The sequence below is a fragment of the Phascolarctos cinereus genome, unplaced genomic scaffold (assembly GCF_003287225.1).
Source record: "Phascolarctos cinereus isolate Bilbo 61053 unplaced genomic scaffold, phaCin_HiC Scaffold_4;HRSCAF=312, whole genome shotgun sequence".
NCBI lineage: Eukaryota > Metazoa > Chordata > Mammalia > Diprotodontia > Phascolarctidae > Phascolarctos > Phascolarctos cinereus.
The window spans coordinates 668,176,366-668,196,863 of record NW_027555847.1 but is presented as its reverse complement, the minus strand read 5'-3'; the positions used below and the strand labels follow the sequence as shown (position 1 = coordinate 668,196,863).

Genomic DNA, 20,498 nt, shown 5'->3' with positions numbered 1-20,498 from the left:
ACTTAATCCCCAATTGCTTAAAAAGCAAAAAGAAGAAGAAGAAGAAGAAGAAGAAGAAGAAGAAGAAGAAGAAGCCTTGCCCAGTCCTCCTCGATCCCAGTCCTTTCCCATGATATTTTCTCCAATTTATCCAATACATGTCCTGTTGGTACATAGTAGTTTCTGTGTTGTCTCCTCATCACACTCTGAGATTCATGATAGCAAGAGTTGTTTTTATCTTTCTTTGTACCCCAGAGAATACATAATGTGCCTGGCACACAGAAGACAATAAATGCTTGTTCACTAATTACTGATTCCCATGTATGTGACCCCCAGATCACTATATCCAGCCCTTTGATCTCACATTATCAATTGCTCACATGATATTTCAGGTTGCATGTCCCACATACATCTTTAAAGTCAACGTGAATAAAACCAAATTCATCTTTCCACTTAAACACTCCCCATCTTCCAAGCTTCCTCTTCTCAAGCCTGGACTGTCAAAGGCACTAGCATCCTTCTAGTTTCCCAGTTTTGTAACCTTGGTATTACCCTGGACTCTTCATTCTGTCTCATTCCAAATACTCCATCAGTCACCAAACCTTGCTGTTTCTCCCTCTCTATACTCTCACATCTGATGCATTCTTACCACTTATACAGCCTACCACCTCAGTTCAGGCCCTTTTCAACTCTCTCCTAGGTTATTACAACAAATTCCTAAATTGGTCTCTTGCCCTCAAGTCTCTCTGTATTCCAGTTTATCCCTCACTTACTGTCAAAGTAACTTTCCTTAAATGCAGATACAATCATGTGACTCTATTACTCAACCAACTCCAGTAGCTTTCTTCTGTCCCTAGAGTAAAATATAAATTACTCTGCTTAGCTTTTAAAGTTCTAGCAACCTGGCCCCAAATTATCTTTACAGCCTCAGTAGACATTACTTCCCCTCTCATGTTCTTTGTCCAGCCAAACAGACCTTCTTTCTTTCACATATGTAACACTCCATCTCCAGTTTGAATGCCTTTGCACTACCTGCCACCCCCCCCACCCCCATATCTGGAATTCACTCTCCTTACCTCTACCTCATATCTTCTTTGAATATTCAGTTTAAATTCTACCCTCTAAGATGTCTTTACTAGTCCCTTCCCAATACAGGTGCCTTCCCTCTGAAATTACCTTTCCATTTATACTGTATATATCTTATATGTACCTAGTTATTTGAATACTATCTCTCCCACTACTGATAGACTTAAGAACTCTTACCTTGGCAATGACCAACCAATCATGATTCCAAAGCAATGATTTATAGCATTCACCTTACAGAGAATAAAATATACATGGTATGTTTTTGCTCAACTATGAATACTTCTTACCATTTTAAATTGGGGGAAGGGAGAATGAATGCTTGCTAACTGAAAATAAAACAGAATTTTTAAAAAAGGAGACAGGAAGGCAAAAATATGGATAGGATAATCTAGTGTAAAGCTGGGAGTAGATGGGATCAAGGACAAATAGTAAGAAGTGCAGAGAGTAAAGGGATAGAATGTGGGGGATGATATCGTGAATAGAAGGAAGACAGAGGCTCAAGGAAGAAGACTTCAATTTTCTCAGCAAAGTAAGAGGTGAGATAAGGTCCTCAGCTAACTGAGGTACAGGATGGTATGTAGGAGGCTTGAGGAGCCTTCCTGGAGGTTACAAATCAACATTCTTTTATCTTAAGAAAAGAGGTCAGTGATTATTATATCCAAGTTACACTTTTCCTTCAATTTTTAAAATTGCATTCTAAAAACTCTAGATTTCAGGTGGAAAAATGCAATTTTGAAGGGAGGATTTTAATTTTTCACAATTCAATTCAACAGTATTTGTCCTAGAGAAGCTTACATGATGCTGCTCAAATAGAAAGCACAAGAGGTAATCATGGGGATCTTGGTTCCACATGAATAATTGTAAGATTGAGTCTCAGGAATTAAATTCAAAAAACCTTGGAAATGTGCATATTATCTTTAATGAAACAAATAACAGCATTTGGCATGTTTTGTCAACTGCAAACATTCTAGTTTACAATGCATCTTGAAGGGTGTGGGGGGAGAGGAGAACTAATAAAAGTATCTGTAATTTGATTTGGTTAGGACATCAGGACCATTTAAACACCAACAGTAGCCCAAGGAGTTAACACTAACATTACTTGCAATAAAATAAACATGCCAACCTTGCACTACTACTGTACTTTCTTCCACTGTAACCTATAACACTAAATTCAGAAAATGGGGACAATGTCTAAACAATATCTAAAGTGGATAAATGTGAAAGTGTTAATAAATTGTTTTGTACCTCTCTTATGCCTTATGTGTCATCTTGCATTGCAGTTATCTGTGTATATCTTGCCTTGCATTCCTATAAGAAGGTACAATCCAGTAGGACAAAACAAGCTCTTATCTAAACTTTAGTGTTTCCCCTAGTGCCCATTAAGATGCTCCGAATACAGCTAGCACTTAATACTTGGTTAACTAAATTGAGAGAAAGGCTTCCAAAAACATTCTGAAAACATTAAAGCCTTTGGATAAATTATGTGAAAGCAAGTGATTTGTCAACACGTAATAAATGAATGAGAGAACCCGTATCAAGATCTCTTGTCGTTCTTAATGATATGGGAAATAGCAAATCTTTAGGAAGAAAAGGCTAGTAGTAAGGAATCTTCGGAGTAAAAAAAGGCGCACTTTGTATTTATCTATTAATCATCTTAGCTGAAAATACCTTCAAACATCTTTGCCTCTTTCCAATGTATGATGGCCTCTCTGGAAAAAACATTTTGCCACTTTAACTACCCAACAACTTTGTTATGGTTCATGCCTTCTGACTATTTTGCCCTCTCACAATCTTTGCTCTGTTATCCACATCCACTAATGCTCTGGCCACTCCTCTACCTGCTGCCTGACACATATTCTTCTTTGTCTACCTTGGTATATGACTATCTTCATCTTCATTACTCCTTTCTCTTTCATCACCTTTAGAGACTTCAAGCTCAAAATTGATAGCTCTTAAACTATCTATACTCAGTTTCTTGAACTCTTTCACAATGAGTGGAAGTTGCAGAGAAATCAATTAAGAGCTACCTAAAGTGCCTAGCACATAACAGGCACTCAATAAATGCTAACTGACTGATGAGAACTGATGCAGGAAAACTAAGCAAAACCAAGCTAACAATTTACACAATGACTATAATGTAAAAGAAAACAACATTAAAAGATATCAGAACTCTGATCAATACAGGAACCAACCCAGTCTTAAGAAAAACTGAGGATAGGGGGCAGTTAGGTGGCACAGTGGATAGAGCACTGACCCTGGATTCAGGAGGACCTGAGTTTAAATCCAGTCTCAGACCAGACACTTGACTCTTACTAGCTGTGTGACCATAGGCAAGTCACTTAACCCCAACTACCTCTCCAAAAAAAAAAGAAAGAAAGAAAGAAAGAAAGAAAAGAAAACTGAGGATCAAACATACCTCTCCTGCAGTACAGGAATGGTTGTCTATAGATATAAAGAGAGGCATGTTGTCAAACATGGTCCAAGCGCTGGTTTGTTTTACCTAATCATATTTGTTTATTATAAGGCTGGATTCTATGGAGAGGTAATTTTCTTTTTAAATAAGGTTTTGTTAATTTTTTCTGTATCACTTCATTTCTCAATATACACCTCCTTTCCCTACCCAACTAGCAAACTCTCATAGTAAGTGCCTGCACACAGCAGACACTTAATATTTACTGAGTGCCTGAATTTAAAAAAGAAAGGAAGAAGAAATACAGAAAAACTAATGAGTATTTCAACTGAGTCTGAGAGTATATGCAATATTATACACCCATGGTTCCCAACCTCTGCAAAGAAGATGGGAGGTTCATTTAATTAACCCTTCTTTGAGGCCAAGCTTGGTCATTACAAACACAAACCATTTAGTTTCATTTTTTCTTTCTATTTCTATTGTAGTTATTGTGTATATTATTTCCTTCTTTGTGCTCACTTCAATGTGCATCAGTTCAATGAATGTGTTCCCGTGTTTTTGTTAAATCTTCCTTGTTACAAAATTACTGTTCTGTAAGAAACTGTATTACATTTCTGTGTTGCTACTAGTATAAGTCATTAACCCAAATGATGGGTATGTGCTTCATTTGTAGTTTTTTGCTGCTACAAACAACCTTCTGTGACAAAGGGTGACATCATAAACAAAGTAGGGAACATGAATAAAATTAACTGTTGGACCTAAGGATAGACCCACCAACACACAAGAGATAAAGAGACTCATAGGGAGTAAAATGGACAATTCTGATTACATAAACGTAAAAAGATTCTGCATAAACAAAATGAATGCAGCTAGAATTGTAAGAGAAGAAAGAAATGGGGGAGGAATCTTTGCAGGAAGTTTCTCTGATGAAGGTTTCATTTTTAATATATATTGGGAATTAATTCAAATTTATAAGATTAAGAGCCATATTCCAACTGATAAATCATTAAAGGATATGAAAAGACAGCTTTCAAAGAAAGAAATCCAAGCAATAAATAGCCATAACAAAAAAAGTTCTAAATCACTAATAACTACAGAAATGAAAATTAAAGCAACTCCAAGGTACTACCACATCGATAAGACTGGCAAAATAGAGAGGGAAGGAAGGAAGGAAGGAAGGAAGGAAGGAAGGAAGGAAGGAAGGAAGGAAGGAAGGAAGGAAGGAAGGAAGGAAGGAAGGAAGGAAGGAGGAGAGAGAGAGAGAGAGAGAGAGAGAGAGAGAGAGAGAGAAAGAAAGAAAAAGAAAGAAAGAGAAAGAAAAAGAAAGAAAGAAAGAAAATGACAAATGCTGAAGGGTTTGTGGGAAAACAAGAACATTAATATATTCTTGGTGGAACTGTGGACTTGTCTAGCCATTCTGAAAAGCAATTTGGAACTATGCCCTAAAAGCTATTAAACTGTGCATATTCTTTGATCCAGGGATACCCTAACCAAAGAGATCAGAGAAAGAAGAAAAGGATCTTTATGTACAGAAATATTTATAGTAGTTCTTTTCATGGTGTCAAAGAATTGGGAATTGAGAAGATGTCCATCAATTGGGGAATGACTAAAACAAGTTATAATATATATGTGAGAGAATACTATGCTGTAAGAAATGATAAAGGGGACAATTTCAGAGAAATGTGGGGAGACTTGCGTGGATTACGCAGGATAAGGTAAGCAGAACCAGGAGAATAATAATTTACATGATAACAGCAATAGTATAAAGACAAACAACTTGGAAAAGACTTAGGAACTCTGATAAATACAATGTGATGAACTCAGAATACAGACTGAGACTGGGGGAGACAACACATTGGCTGATGAGAGGCAATTTATTCTGCTTGACTACACAGGTTTCAACAGGTTTTCTTTTCCTTATTCTCATTTTAAAAGGGGGGGAGGGGTTGTGGCAGAGGGGAAGTAGGTAGAAGGGAGAAAACTGAGAGCTGAAAATAAAACTGAATTAAAAGGTTTGCTGCTTTTTAAATAAATGCTATGTATATTTTGGGCATAGTGGATAGAGTACGGGGCCTCAAATCAGGAAGACTCCTGCTTAAAAGCTCAAATTCGGCCTCAGACACTTACTAGCCGTGTGGTCTTAGGCAAGTATCTTAACCCTGTTTGCCTCAGTTGCCTCATTTATCAAATGAGCTGGAGAAAATACTAAACCATTCCAGTATCTTTGCCAAGAAAACACCAAATGGGGTCACGAAGAGTCAGACACAACTGAAAACTAAACAATACACACACACACACACACACACACACACACACACACACACATTGGTTAGGAAGGTTTGCTAGCTGGGTAGGGGAGAGAGGGATATATTAAGACATGTAGGTGCTATTAACAAAAGATATCAATAAAAATAGATTAAAAAGAAAAAGCAACAACACTGTATATGGGGCACTATGACCTCTCCTTGGGACACATGTCTGGCAGTGAGATTTCTGAATCAAAGAGTACGGGCATTTCAAGACTAATTTACAGCTCCTAATTAGAGTGTCTGATTTTTAAAACCCGTCCAACACCAACTATTTGCCGGACATGAGGCAAAGTCGCAGCTGCTCTGAGTTGCATTTCTATTACTAGTGATTTGGAACACTCTCTCTTGTGGTTTTGACAGTTTGCGATTCTTTTGATGGAATTTTGTTCACATCCTTTGACCACTTATACACTGGAGAATGGCTCTTCATCTTGAATATTTGTATTAATTCCCTATATTTCTTAGATACCAGACCCTTAGAGGTATTTAATGTCAATATTTGTTTTTTCCCACTTGACACTCTCTTCTTACTCAAACTGCACTATCTTGTTTGTGAAAAAGCTTTTAAGTTAAATGATTAAATTATCTATTTAATCTTTTATTACTACCACTACCTCCTCTTTGATTAAGAATCTTCTACCTAGACACAAATATGAAAAGTAACTGATAGCTTGTCTTCTAAATCGCTCCTGGTATGACCTTTTAATATTAAGGCCACATATCTGTTTTAAGTTCTACTGTGACATTTGGTGTAAGATATTATCTAACCCTAATTTCTGCCAGAATGCTTTCCAGTTTTCCCAGCAGCTAAAAAGTTCTTCCACAAAAAATTATAATAACCAAAGAAGAAGTCATAAGACAAAGAAGAATAACCAACAGAAGATGCCTCTGCCCCCTTCCTTACAGAGGTGGGGGATACATATAGGTATGAAACAATGCATACGTCACTTTTTGGCATTTTGCTTAACTTTGTTAAACTGTTTTTCTTCTTCAGTTTAATTCTTTGTTGTAAGAGGATGTCTCTCTGAGAGAGGGAAGCAGGAAAGATCCAATGGTAAACATAAGTAATACAAAAGCAAAAGACATCAATAAAAATTTATTTTTAAAATAATACAATTTGAGATCTAGACATTCTATTCCTCCTTTAACTATTACTTTGTAAAATGACCTCTTAAAAGTCTGAATGATACAACATTTAATCTGTAAAGACAGCAAGTTGTTTGTGGTTTTTTTTTTTAATGCACCAACATGCTGTAGTTGTTTGTCCTTTATTCTCAAAGAGGACCATGACATCAGGGAGGTGATGCCATGACATGCAACTAAATTGGATTTAAGTGAGAGAGAGCTATGCAAAGTCACCAGCCTCACTCTCTCCTCCAGAGCCATTTGGGTCCAGTGGTAAGACAGAGATCAGGATGAATGGAGATGGCCCTGGATGAAGTGGGAGACCTTGGCCTTTTTAAGCTAAGATCTTTAACAGGTCTCAGTCTGACTGAAGCAAAGCCCATTCAGTTATTAAAGCTAGGTAAAAAGTGAGGTAGAGAATGGCCTCTTTCACCTAGTCAATTAAAAAAAAATCAGAGTGGATTCTGGGAAGATGACAGAGTAGGTCAGAAAATTCCAAGCTCTCCAGATTTCCTCGACAAATAAGACAAAATAGCACCTCAGAGTCAAAGGAAAGAAGCGAAAATAAACAAGAATTGGGGCAGAACAGTGGTCCTCCTGGCACAACCAGAGATGATCCAAAGAAAGATCCCAGGACAGAGGTTGGCCAGAGTGAAGTATAAACACCTCCAGGCTAGCTCCTCTGAAACAGCAATCAGTCAACAAAACAACATAAGAAATAACCAAATGGCCTTCAAAATCCAATTCAATAGAACTAGAAATTTGACAAAGTAAAACAGTCAGATGCAATCAAGGCTAATATACACATTTATACAGGCTTCAAAATTAACAAGTAGTTTATTATTAAGTATTATTATTAAGTATTATTAAGTTTATATTAAGTAGAAAGTAAAAGTAATATATGTCTTCTTTTGAGAGGAGTGAATGACAGAATCGATGATGATGATAAAAGTTAAGGAACTGATGTCCACATACGAATGTTGGCTTATGATATTTTGGGTGATTCCTATTTACTATCACTAACAAAAATATTAATTATAGTAAGCATTTATATAGTTTATATATTTATATAGTTTACAAAGTGCTATACAGATGTTATCTTATTTTTTCCCTCACAACCATCTTTGAATTGAAGGTGCTATTATTATTCCCATTGTACAAATGAAGAAAACTGAGGAAGACAGAGATTAGGTAACTTGCCCAGGGTCAGACAGGTAGTATTTGAGACAGCATTTGAACTGAGGTCTGACTGACTTCCAAAGCCAGCATTCTTACCCAGCACTTCAATTGCTAGTATTACAGAGATTCTCAGGATACTGTCAATGATACAGAAAAGAAACCCTAATAATTTAACCTAGAAAGCTTTCTTTTCTGCTGGTTTTATGTAGCATATTATAAAATCTCTAAATATTTTCTTAAACTACAGAATACAAGCAGCCACATGAACTCCAAACTGGAGATATGAACATTTACCATACAGGCATAGCCTGTGTGACATCATTAAATAATTGGTTCCACAGAAAACATGATGTGGCTCCCAGTTAAGGAGCTAGTACCAATCAGGCAACCTAGTACAGTTGAAAGAACTCCAGCACTGGAGTCAGAGTGCTTGGGTTCAAAAACCATCACCGACACTTTACTGAGTGATTTTAAGCAATTCACAAATTATTTAAGTCTCAGTTTCTTCCTCTGTAAAAATGACAGAGCTGGGCTCAGTGGCCTCTGAAGTCTCTTCCAGCTCCAGATGTATGGCCTCCCCATAGTTCTTCTAAATCCAGTATTCTTTCCACAATATTTCTTGATCTATGTTGATTTAATACAACTCTCTAGGGAAAGTATTTTCACCAATCCTCACACTCCTAAAAGACAATAAGCATTTACTCAACATCTACTAAGCGCCAGGCATTGTCCTAAGTGGCCAGGGATACCAAGAAAGGCAAAATAAACTCCCTACTCTCAAGGAGTGACAACACATGAAAAGGTGTGAGAGAAAAGAGGAAATCCAGAAGAGCAGCCAGGTGGGAAATCTGTAAAATGAAGTAGGGTTGGACTCCATGATCTCTCTAATTCTCGTATCCTATGAGATGAGCTTTTACACAATCAGAAGTCTTCTAGTCTCTAATCTACCCTAATAATTACGGGTCAGTTTCTTCATCTGAAAATGAGGTGCAATGGATGAGGTGGTTAAAAGTTTCTTTCAGTTAAAAAATTCTAAGATCCTAAGTCAAACTATGTTATAAAATTCTCATTCTAAAATAAGTGGGGGCAATCAGTAGAGGCAGTATCTCCTTGGTAAGGGTGCCTGATTCCAATGAAATACCACAGTGGTGACCCAAACCAGGGATTTGGCCAAGACCCCTGAAGAGGCTTACAAAAAACAGATTCTCAAAATAACCTCTATTTACTGCTGCAGGACAGGAATAGTTACTTGGACATTGGTACAGGGAGAAAACTTATTTGATGATGAAACTGCCTCTACCAATTCAGGTCCACATCTTCTTTCACACCTGAAATAGTCTCTGAGAGTCTGAGTGACTTGCCCAGTAGATGTCAGAGGCAGGACTTAAACCTAGGTCTTCATGGTTTCAAGGGCAGCTCTAGCCATTATGCCACAATGCTTCTGTAAAAGTAACAAAAATAGTATGGGAGAAGGGGGCGACCATATTTCTGTATGGTTATTTTAAGGCAATGACTACTAGTTATCGTTAAGTACCAACAACTATTAATTCAGAGACAATGAGAAATGTTTGTAAAAAAAAAAAAGGGCACTGAAAGTTTTTTTAACAATGTAAAAAAACCGGGAAGTTACGGAACTGGGATCAAAAGACAAATAGAAACAGACATGTTTTCATTTTTTCTGTTTCCTTATACTAACATAAAGGATAACTCCACTAATTAGCACTCATAGGCTGGGATTTTCCCAATTAGTGACCAGTTGAAAAATCCATCTTTATTAAGACAACTGACATAATGAACAGAAATCAATTCTTTCTTTTTCTTTTTTTTTTTTTGTTTTTAGGCAATTGGGGTTAAGTGACTTGCCTAGGGTCACACAGCTAACTAAGTAAGTATCAAGTGTTTGGTCTGAGACAAGATTTGAACTCGGGTCCTTCTGACTTCAGGGCCAGTGCTCTACCCACTGCGCCACCTAGCTGCCCCGAAATCAATTCTTACAAAGTAAAACTGACATAGCCACATGGTTTAGAGAGTAAGAAGGGGCTACTAGATAAATAACGAAAATTATAGAGAGTAAGAGAAAACAGAAATGGAAATTTATTAATTTAAGGATTATGAGAGCTAGGAATGTTTGGAATTACTTCCACAATAGACATAAGAAAGCAATCTAATTTCTTCTTGAAAACCTTTACTGTTGTCTGGCTATGCCTCCTTCCAACATACATTTACATGACTTATTTTTTGAACCTACATTAGGATTTTCCATTTAACTAAATTAAATTTCATCTTATTAGACTTCTAGCAAGTCAAGATCTTTTTGAATCCTGATGCAGAAATCAGTGTTAACTCTTCTTTTCTAGATCCTGTTGTCTGCAAAGCATGGCAATATACCTTATGATAAAAAGAATAAGCAATGTTAAGGAAAGGACAAATCCCTGGGGCAGTCCCTACAATGTTGTTCAATTCAGATAGTTGTGAATACACCTAAGGGCATTTTGATCTATCCTATATATGTCTATCTCAAAAATCAACTAATCCAATGCCATCATTTTACAGATCAGAAAACTGAAGTTTAATATGGTAAGTGATTTAGCCAAGAATATATGGCTATCCCTGACCAACCACTATCTGGACCCAGAGGTGTCAAGGTAGTCTGATGACAAGGTAAAAAGCTGTAGCGAGACCCAGTTCTCCAAAAATACCCTAGTATAAAGGAGGGAAAAAAAAAACCAGACTATAGATAAAATACTAATAAAAAGCCAGAAGTAAGCATCTCTGGTAAATCCAGAACTGCAAAATGACAAAATCAACAGTGGTTAAATGGATTACACCAGAAAAGCCAGCCCAAACCCAAGTAAATGGACCTGATGACTATGAGCCTAGAGAGAAGGACCCTAAGACACAAAACATGAGAAAAGAAAAACAAAAAACAAAAACCATAAAGTAATATTACGTGAAATATTAAGTAAAATTTAGCAAACACGTTACAATAAGATATTAAGATCAAGGCTGCATTCATACCAAGTTGGTTCAATATTTTAAAAAACCTATAAAAATGACAGACTATATTAATTACACGCTTAAGCAATAAAAATTACAATTATACTAACAAAAGCAGATCAAGACTGACAAAAAACAGCACTTCTGACTTCATGTTAAGAACACTGAAAAATATAGGACTGGCTGAACAAATTTTGATATGTGCATTAGTGGAATACTATTGTGCCATAGGAAATGATAAAAGAAAAGGTTCAGCAAAACATGGGACAACTTGCATGAACTGGAAAAAAGAGTGAAATACAGGACCAGAGTAACAATTTATGAAGGAACAAAAACATAGTATGGAGTTCCATCTTAGACAGATGCCTGAAGAGAGGCAGACAACCTAGGAACAACTCTAGGAAAAACCCGAAAAAAAACACACCAGTCCAAAAAAGTGACAGAAAAAACGAGAAACCACCGTATCTTCTACCTCAGAACTGTGTAAGAAATCAGCCAAAAGCCAACAGGAAATAAGAATGAAGGCTACCAAAGCCATCAACACCAGCCTGTGCATACACAAACATGCACGATTATTATATGGTATTCCAAAAAGCAAGTCATATTCAACAGATTTCACAATTGTATATGTAAAATGTCCTTTTCTTGATGTTTACTAAATTCAAACAAAATATACCCATTTGTTAAAAAGCAGAGGAACAAATAAAATATTCCTTAATGTGGTAAATAATATCTAACTTAAACCAAGAGTAAGCAGCTTCTATAATAATGAAACACTTAGGGAGGAGAGTCTGGGGCAATGGCTAATAAAGACAAACAGAATGAAGGGTTTTTTGAGGGAGACATGAGAATGTTTGTAGCCAATGGGGAAGTAACTAGAAGACAGGAAGAGATTAAAGATTAGTGAGAGAAGAAGGATGATGGAGGAAGCAATCTACTGGAGAAAGAAAAATAGGATACACTTGTGCACATAGAGAGCTTTGCCTGGACAAGAAGAAAGTCTGCTTCAAGCGAGACAGGGTAAAAGAGGAAATACTGAGAATTGCATCTGTGTTATGTGAGATGAGGAGAGAAGCTGCTCTAAGCAAATAGCCTCATTTGTTTTAGTGAATCACAAACTAAAACCAAAACCAACTCAGAGGGTGAGGATGGATGAAAAGGTATGGAAAAGGCTGTGGCAAGTAATGTAGTGAACCTCTATTTTATACATATATATACATATGTATGTATGTATGTATGTATACACACAAGTATAAAAAGATTTCTTTGCTGCAGTCAGGGCCCACCCGAAATTGTATAACATAAATTTGTAGTGAGCCTAACAGCACAGTTCATTATATTCTCCAACTCCATTCAACAGCAGGTAGGTAGAAGCAACTAATACTTAGAGCTTTAAGGTTTGTAAAGTAATATACATATGATATATCTCAGCAGCAGATGTGGAAGTAACCCAAGACTGAGGTTTATCAGGGGAAGAATGGTTGAAAGGATAAAGAGGCAAGGAACTTAAGAAAAGAGTACAGAGTAGAGCTGAACTAGTTCACCAAGGGGTTAAGATGGGGAAGAAAGGAGAGTGTAACCAATGTAAGACTAACAGTCTGGGAAAGAACTGAGGGGTAGAGGATTAAATGTGATGGTAAGCATGAAGAATTGCTTTAGGTGCTCCAAGATATAGAATAGAATTAGAAGTGCAACAGGTTACGTACGATCAGACAAACCTAAACACTATTTGGGGTAAGAATTCAAATGATTCAAAAACTGCAAGGAAAAGCAAAAATCAAATCAGTATAGTTCAACATTCTGTGCCATATGCCAAGACAAGCTCCAAAAGGAGACATAACTTTGACACATAAAGGATGACTTTATAAATAAATCAGAAGAGCAAGGAAATTACCTTTTAGATCTATTAAAAGAAGAGTTTGTGATGAAACAAGTGATAAATTGTGTAAGACAAAATAGACTATTTTGATGATATAAATTTAAAAGCTTTTGCACAAAACCAATGCAATTAATATTAGAAGGCATAAATGCTTAACCAGGAAAAAACATCTTTGCAGCAAGTTTCTCAGATAAAGATGTTATATCCAAAACAAGTTGGGAATTCATTCATACGTACAAAATTAAGAACCTCAACAGATAAATTGTCCAAACACATATATTGGTAGCTTTCAAAGGAAGAGATGTAAACTATCAACAAACATGAAAAAATGCTCCAAATCATTAATATTTGAAGAAATGCAAATTAAAGAGACTGAGGTTCCATCTCAAACGATTAGATTGGAAAACATCACACAAAAAAGAAAATAATGACAGTTGGCTAGCTGAGGGAAAACAGGCATATTAATACATTATTGGTGGAACTGTAAACTGGTCCAGTGATTCTGGACAACAGCTAGAAACAATGCTTCAGAAGTCACTAAACTATGTGTACCCTTTAACCCAGGCGACTACTTTCCCACCTCAACTAAGGGAACTTCTCATGCGGGAAATATCTCCATCCTTGCTGCATCTTCCCCCAATTGGTGAGTTCTTCAGAAACTCCATTTGAGAAGTACCTATGACATGCACGCTCATCTTTAACTTGGCACAGCTCCTAATTTTCTAGACTGCTTTTCTACCTTGCCCTTGCACAGGTTCACACACACACACACACACACACTCCCCCCTCTTTTCAACTCCATTTTATGTCTTTTCTTCCACCATTGGAATGTAAAGCTCTGTGAGGTCAGAGACTGTTTTTTTGCTTGGATATGTTACTGTGAATTTGTGTACTGTGTTTAGCACAGTACCTATCACATTGTAAGCACTTAATATAATAAATGCTTTAGCTAGCTAGCTTGCTTATACCCCAAGGAGATCAAAGAAAGAGGAAAAGATTTCATACGTAAAAAGTTATTTATAACAGATCCTGTTGTAGATTGTGAGGTCCCTGCTAGCAGGAATTATCTCTTATGTTTCTTTGCATCCCCCCAAACTTAGCAGTGCCTAGCACATACTATGCATTTAACAAAGATTGACTAACTAGTAGTAAAAAAAAAAAACCTAGAAATTAATGGAGTGACCAACTATTGGTAAATGGCTAAAACTTATGGCATGTGGATATAATGGAATATTATTGTACCATAAGCAATGACATGGACAGTTTCATAGAAATCTGAGGACCTGCATGAACTGATGCAGAAATAAGTGAACTCAAATAGGAGAAACAATTTATATAAAAGCAATTACATTATAAAGAAAAATAACTTTGAAAGTCTTGAAAACTCATTAATTCAATGATGAACCATGACTAGAAGACTAATAAATGATGAAGAAGCATGCCAACCATCCCTTGATAGAAAAGTGATGGACGTCCTCAAGATGCATAATAAGACATACTACATTTTTTGACACAATCAACACGGAAATTATTTTTACTAGATGTGCATGTTTGTAACAAGGGCTTTGTATTTCTCTACAATGGAAGTTAATGGTGAAGGAGAAATCATATAGAAAAAAGAGGGTTATTGAGGAATCTTTTTTTTAAGTACAAAGAAAAGAAAAAATAAAAAGAAGCTTAGAAGGAGAGACACATAGGCAAGTAGGGAAGTTTTGAAAGCTACAGTTTAACTCATGTGCTTGAAATACTAATTTTATTTGCTGATTTTTAAGAGCAAAATAAATGACAATACCAATAAATTAATTTACAGATTCAATGCTATGCTAAACTACCACAGAGTTACTTCACAGAATTAGAAAAAATAATAAAATTAATCTGGAGGAAAAAGTCAAGATTAGAAAAAGAAATAATGAAAAAAGAGTGGGAAGAAAGGAGACCTAACAGTACCAAATCTCAAACTTTACTACAAAGCAATACTCATCATAACATTTGATACTGCATTAAAAAAAAATACATAAACTGCTAAGTGTAACAGAGTAGCTACAAAAGAACCAGAGGCAACTGAACACAATAGCACATTTTCCAATAAATCCAAAGGCCCCAAATACCATAAGGAACCCCTCTTTGATAAAATCTGTTGGGAAAACTGGTATACAGTATGGTAGACACTCGGTTTCAGTGAGCATTTCACACCACATGACAGAATGCTCTAAACAGACTCAAAACTGGTGTATAAAAGGTCATAGAAGAAGTGGAGCCAAAATGGCAGAGTAGCAGGAACAAGTACAGCTGACCTCTACCTCTTACAAAGCTAGAAAATGCGCTAGGCTGAATCTTAATCAGAAATCACAAGGAAAAAAATTATAGTGAGTCATGTTCTAGCACAGGTGGGCACAAAGAAACAAAAAAGTCTGGAGAGTGATTCTACAGAGCATTCCAGCAAAGGGAGAGGCTGTACACCAGGACAAGAAGTCCCAAAACCAGATGAGAGGGACCTAAACTAGGAAAGACACAAAAATCAGTGCCAAATGACTATTGCTAACTACTCAGTTCTGGGTCATGGATCCAGGGAGACTGAGGAAAAGGTGAGGGAATGGCATTCCAGGGTGAGGAAGGCTTATGGGCCCTAGGCTGTGTACCAAGCAAGAGGCAAGATCAAAAGCAAGAAGCAGCTATGTGGCTCTGATCCTAGGGGCAGAGCAGGATCTTAGCTCCAGCTTCCAGCCAGGTCGAAAGCCTTTGAAAAAATAACCAGAGAAAGAATCCTAGATCAAAGAAAAACCTAGAGTTCTGTCTCTGAACCAGTGGTTTTTCAGCTGGCTGATAATGGCTGAGACCAGCAGCAATCTGCCGAAACCCCAAACAGCACAAGCCCAGGGGTCTGTTTGCTCAGAACCAAACCTAGATTAGGAACCTGCAGAGCTCACAACAAAGAAGAAGCAAGTAGCTGTCCAGGATCACACCACTTTAGGACCACTGAAAATCTTTCAGGTCCCCAGCCTAAGCTGTCTTTGAGATCCTGGAATAATACAGCACTCAATGCCCCAAGAAGTCAGAAGCAGCAGGATCAGCCCAGACTTTTTCTACAGAAGTGTACAGAGCCTGGGCCTGACACAAATTCCAAATTCAGGATGTAGGATTGAAGAATGAGAAATTTTTTTTTAAAATCCCACCAGAAAAAGTTATTCCAGTAACGGGGCACTCAAGACAAAAAATCAGAAGAGAATGACTACAAAACATCTACAAGCAAAGCTTCAAAATAAAATACAGTTTGGGCACAAGCACAACTGCTGTTAAAAAAATAATTTTAAAAACCAAATGAGAGCACTAAAAAAATTTGGGTGGGTGGAGGGGAGGACGAGAACTATGGAAGAAAGAATCAGAAACGGAATTAACAGCTTCACAGGGGCTGGGCAGGAGCTCAGCAAAGCCATCTCTCTCTGAGTTGGGATAAGGCCAACCCAGAGAGGCCCAAGCCTATCAGTAAACCCCAAAGCCCCATGAAGAAGCTAGTTTGGTTGTTGGCATTTGTGAGGTGGACTTTGGCAGGAAAAGTCAATTTGCTGTGAAGAGGCTGAAAGAAGTAGTTGCAAAGAATACTATGAACATGAAGGGTGCCATAGGTTGCCCAGAAAACATTCACAAAGAAATTTACATCAATAAAATGTTAAACCATACCATCAAAGAAAAGGCAATATTCAGTATCTCTTTTTAGAGTACTGAAGCAGAGAACTCTTTGATCAAACAGAGCCTGATACAGGTATGCCTGAATAAGATGCTTCCAAGTTCTTCCATCAAAAAAAACAAAACAAAACTCTTACTAGATTAATATAACCTCTAAATTTCTAACTTACCTTAGCAACAGTATTTTGGCATAATTGTAAATGTTTATTATTAAACAAGATATGTAGCACTACATTGTATGTTGTCCCAGGACTACTTATGAGGAAAGAAATCCATGCAGGACCAGTTGATGTTTGGTCATGAGGAATGGTACTTACTGAAATGCTGGCTAAAAAACCGTCATGAGAGCAACCCAGTGACAAACACCAAGAATATTATAACTAGAAAGAAAAAATATACTTCACACTTTGTAAGAAAATTGATTTTGTTCCTTTATTCCTGCTGCATAAAATTCCAATCAAGAATCCAGCATCAGGAATTATAATACCAGGTGGAAAAAGAAGTTAGCTAGTACACTAAGGTATTTAAGAAAGGTAGAAAGAGGCTTCAAGCTTTTTTTTTTTTTTTGGCTTTTTGGTGAGGCAATCAGGGTTAAGTGACTTGTCCAGGATCACACAGCTAGTTAAGTGTCAAGTGTCTGGCTTCAAGCTTTTTTAGAAGGAATATCAGATTCCCCAGGTGGACTTTCTAAATTTATTCAAGCAAATTTGGACTTCTTACCAGTTAATAACGTTCATCCCTTCACCCTCTATACTGCTTCATTTAGTGATCTCATAAGCTCCAATGGATTTAGTTATCATCTCTATGCTGATGATTCTCAAATCTAAAACAGCCTTCAAAGTCTCTGCTGACTTTCAATCTCACATCTCCACTGCCTTTCAGACATCCTGGACTGTCCAGTACATGTTCAGTAGACATCTTAAACTCAATACGTCCAAAATGGAACTCATTATCTTCCCCCATAAATCTTCCCCTCCTCTTACCTTTCTTAAGTCGGTAGTGGGCTGTGCTATCCTCCCAGTGGCTCAGCCTTAAAACCCAGGAATAATCTTGTACTCCTTGATATGCTCTCCCACCCGATATTCAATCTGTTGCCAAGGCCTGTGTATTTCACCTCTGCGACATCTGATATATACCCCTTCTCTCCTCTGACAATGCCACCACTCTACTGCAGGTCCTCACCACCATACATTTGAGACTATTGAAATAGTCAGCTGCTGTGTCAACCTGTCTCAAGAACCCTCTACACTCCAATCCAGCCTCAATTCAGCCACTAAAGTGATTTTCCTAAAATGCAAGATCAATCATGTTACTCCCTCCCCCCACCTTGTCAATAAACTCCAATGGCTCCCTACTGCCTCCAGGATTAAATATGAAATGCTTTGTTTGGCATTCAAAGTCATAACATAGCCTCCTTCTACCTTTCCACTGTTCTTGCACTTTACTCATCAACACAGTGACTCTGATCTCCTGGTCGTTCCACAAACAAAACATTCCATCCCTCAGCTTCTGGAAATTTTCTCTGGCTATCCTCCATGCCTGGAATGCTTTCCCTCCTCCCAACTATTCCCCTCCCTGGCTTCTTTAAGTCTCAACTAAAATTCCATTTTCCACAGGAAGCCTTCCCTAACTTCTCTTAATTCTAGGGCTTTCCCTATTATAATGAATTCCTATTTATCCTGTACATAGCTTATTTTGTATATATTTCTGTGCCATTTCCCTGTTAGATTGTGAGCTCCCTGAAAGCAGGAACTGCCTTTGCCTCTTTTTATATCTCCAATGCTTAGCACAGTGCCTGGAACAAAGTAAGCTCTTAATAGTGATTGAAAGGGCAGCTAGGTGGCTCGGTGGATAGAGCACCAGCCCTGGATTCAGGAGGACCTGAGTTCAAATCTGGCTTCAGACACATAACACTTACTAGCTGTGTGACCCTGGGCAAATCACTTCGCTCCATTGCCTAGCCAAAAAAAAAAAATAGTGATTAATTGATATTGCAAGGCCTCCCCCAGAGTCACAGACTGGTCTTTCTTTATGAGCCACTAAAGGGATCAGTTTCTTCCATCTTGGGTGTCCCAACCACGTGCTGCATAACAGTTACTTGGCACCCCAGGCTCTTCACAGAAGCCTCAGCAGCATTTACTCAAGAGCATGACATGGTTCATTACCCAGTTAGATGCTGACAATTCTCATCACTGTCTAAAGCAAACTTTAGAGAAACTAGGGTATCACTGGAAAAAGAATCAAGTCACAGTATCAACAAATGATAAGAGAAACAATAAACTGATTTTCAAAGTGAATTTAGTAGAAATGGATGAGAAGATCTCAGTGGATTTCAGACTATCAAAGTGGGGTAGGCTGAAATTGAAGAGGCAATTCCTAAAGAGTAAAGGAAGTTGAATGATGTTGGGAGTAGCCAATATATAAAGTATGGCAAGCATCATTCAATGAAATGTTCTTTCATTCTTACACTTAAATTTTCAAAAACGTCTTTCTGTGTGTGTAAACCAGTATGTCTATTTTAATCTATTCATGTTAACAAAATGTGCTCGCTGGAAATGTCAAAATTAAATACAACAATAACAACACAGCTTAGCACAAAATATACAAAATCTTACTCAAGGAAAAAAAATCACTAAAAGTTAAAACAGAAACGCTAATAGCTCCATGAGACAACAAGAAATACTAAAACAAAATCAAAAGATTGGGGAAAAAAAACAGAAGAAAATGTAAGGTATCTCATAACAAAACTAACCTGAATAAAGATCAAGCAGAAAAAATTTTAATCACTAATTATCTGAAAGCCATAAACATCATGTTTTAAGAAAAACAAATGAAAACTGTCCAGATCTCTTGGAACCAGAGGGTAAAGTAGAAAGAAAAAAATTTAATTATTTCCCAAAACTCCAAAATGAAAACTCCCAGAAAAAGCATAAGCAAAAATCCTGTACTTTCAGGTGAAAGAAAATAGTATAAAGCAAGCAGTCAGAAAGAAAAAATTCAAGAACCAAGAAGCCAAAGTCAGATCACACATGATCTAGCAGTTTAAATTTAATCATCATCAAGGGTCACAGAGGGTGAGAGACGCTCTGAAATGATCTGAAAGAAGAATGGAAAGAAAAGGGAAAAAGAATATTCTTGTGGTGGGAAGGTGGGGGAGAGCTCAGCAGGAGAGAAAGAATGGGTAGAAATAATCTCATACAATATCTCATACATTCACACAATATACAAGCAGAAGTCTATACAGACAAGAAAGAAGGGTTGGGGGGAATTCTGTTATTTGGTTGTTCAGTTACATCTAACTCTTCATGACCCTGTGAACCATAGCACACCAATACTGTCCATGGGGTTTTCTTGGCAAAGAAAGTACAGTAGTTTGCCATTTCCTTCTCCAGTGGGTTAAGACAAACAAAAGTTAAGTGAATTACCCAGGATTACACAGGTAGTAAATGTCTAGGGCTACATTTGAACTTAGGTCTTCCTGACTCCAGGCCCAATGCTCTACACACTGAGCCACCTGGCTGCCTCGTTGGGTAGATAACATTTGAATTTCACCGTCATCTGAACTGAATACACAGACACAGACACAGACAGACAGACAGACAGACAGACACACACACACACACACACACACACACACACAGCCCCCCTACCTGGGTATAGAAACATATTTCATTCAACAAGGAAACAGGAGAAAAAGGGGAGGAAGGACAGTAAGATAGAGAGTATATTAAGGAAAAGACTAGTCTTAAGCAAAATAAACTCAAGTGATATAAAAAAAACATTTATAGCCGTTCATTTTTTGGTGGCAAAGAATTGGAAACTGAGCAGGTACTCATCAATTGGGGAATGG

At 37.3% G+C, this 20,498-nt stretch overlaps 1 protein-coding gene and 1 pseudogene across 1 annotated transcript in view; one reads left to right on the top strand and one right to left on the bottom strand.

Moving 5' to 3' along the window:
• GATAD2A (GATA zinc finger domain containing 2A) overlaps positions 1-20,498 on the bottom strand; it is a 218,302-nt gene that overhangs the window by 133,235 nt on the left and 64,569 nt on the right.
• Positions 16,566-17,562, top strand: LOC110196163 (serine/threonine-protein kinase Chk1 pseudogene; annotated as a pseudogene).